The sequence below is a fragment of the Cebus imitator genome, unplaced genomic scaffold, assembly GCF_001604975.1.
Source record: "Cebus imitator isolate Cc_AM_T3 unplaced genomic scaffold, Cebus_imitator-1.0 Scaffold99, whole genome shotgun sequence".
NCBI lineage: Eukaryota > Metazoa > Chordata > Mammalia > Primates > Cebidae > Cebus > Cebus imitator.
In genome coordinates this window covers 5615165-5616861 of record NW_016107414.1, presented here as the reverse complement: position 1 = coordinate 5616861, position 1697 = coordinate 5615165, and the positions used below count along the sequence as shown (strand labels likewise).

The following is a 1697-nucleotide window of genomic DNA, read 5'->3' as shown; positions in this document are numbered from 1 at the left end:
TTAAAATTTATATATAAACAAAATGCCAAGAGAAATCCACACACATACTTGAATATGGAAAGATGGAATAGGGAGATGACTTGCTCTAGCAAATATAAAGATTTCTCATGAAACTATGCAATGAAGACGGAGAGGTACTGGTGCAAAGATCTGACAGAATACAGAAACCAGAAGCAGAACCATGAGCAAATGGACATTTGTTGAATAACAAAGTCAGATCTGTTTGCAGTTCATCAGCGTGATGACTGGGTTTTCACACTCGTGTGTAGGATGTGCCTCCCTCAAACCTTGTAAGGTCTGCTTGTTACCAGCCCAATGTGAGAAAAAAATAACAAAGAACTTCAGAGCAGTGAGGAAGGTAAACTTCAATGGTGCTGGAAAAGTATGGTATGTGATAATGTGAGATACATATTTGGTCTTCTTCCCATTTCCTGGCATACAACTCCTAAAATCCTTAGGATCTCCAAAGTAATATATTTGTGTGCTAATGAGTTGACTGATGGCTGGCAGCCCCTAGGTGGCTTCAGAAGGGGGCTGGTCACTGGAAAGACCAAGGCAGGATTAGAGGAGTGGGATTTTCGGCTCCACCCCTCAACCTCCAGGGAGGGGAGAGGGGCTGAAGGCTAAGTTGATCACCAATGACCAGTGGTTTAATCAATCATGCCTATGTAGTGAAGCCTCCATAAAAACCCAAAAGGACAGGGTTTATATGAGCTTGTGGACAGCTGAACACATGGAGGTTCCTGAAGGGTGACACACTGGAGAGGAGCTTGGGGAGGACCTGGAAGCTTCACCCACTTCCCCCATATCTCACCCTATGCATCTCTTCATCTAGTGTTCATAGATGTCCTTTGTAATATACTTTATAATAAACTAGCAACTATAAGTAAGTGTTTCCCTGAGTTCTGTGGGCCACTCTAGCAAATTAACTGAACCTAAGGAGGAGGTCCTGGGAACCCTAATTCATAGCTGGTTGATCAGAGGCACAAGAAAAACAGCCTGGGGCATGCAACTGTTCTCCAAAGGGGGGCGTTGGGGGAGCAAAGGCAGTCTTGGGGACTGAGTCCTCAACCTGTGGGACCTGACTCCATCTCTAGGTTGAGAGTGTGAGAACTGAATTCGAATAGAGGGCACCTGCTGGTGTCAGCTGAAGAATTTATGGTTTGCTTGGTGTGTAGGGGAAAAACCATATGTTTGGTCACAGAAGTCTTCTGATTGTTGAGAGAATAGAAAAAATACAAACCCTTTGGGTTCCCCCCACCATATCTGCAAACAAATAAAGTAGGATGCCTGCCTCACAGCTTGCACAAAAATCAATTCCAGTTGAATTATGTATTTATGAAGCTTTTATTATTTATTATTATTATTTTTTTGAGACAGAGTCTTACTCTGTCACCCGGGCTGGACTGCAGTGGCACAATCTCAACTCACTGCAACCTCCGCCCACCGGGTTAAAGCAATTCTCCTCCCTCAGCCTCCCAAGTAGCTGGAATCACAGGTGTGACCTGTGATTAACACCAGCTAATTTTTATATTTTTAGTAGAGACGGGGTTTTGCCATGTTGGCAAGGCTGGTCTGGAACTCCTGGCCTCAAGCAATCTTTCCTCCCCAGCCTCCCAGAGTGTTGGGATTACAGGTGTGAGCCACCTCGCCCAGAGACACCATGAAGCTTTTTTTTTTTTTTTTTTTTTTTTTTT

The 1697-nt window shown here is 44.1% G+C and overlaps 1 non-coding gene across 1 annotated transcript; it reads left to right on the top strand.

Annotated features, from left to right (window-relative positions):
- The first annotated feature begins 217 nt into the window (after positions 1-217).
- LOC119472417 lies at positions 218-318 on the top strand. Its single transcript, XR_005201571.1, has one exon. It is a non-coding gene; the product is annotated as a small nucleolar RNA U13 (small nucleolar RNA).
- The last annotated feature ends 1379 nt before the right edge of the window (positions 319-1697 follow it).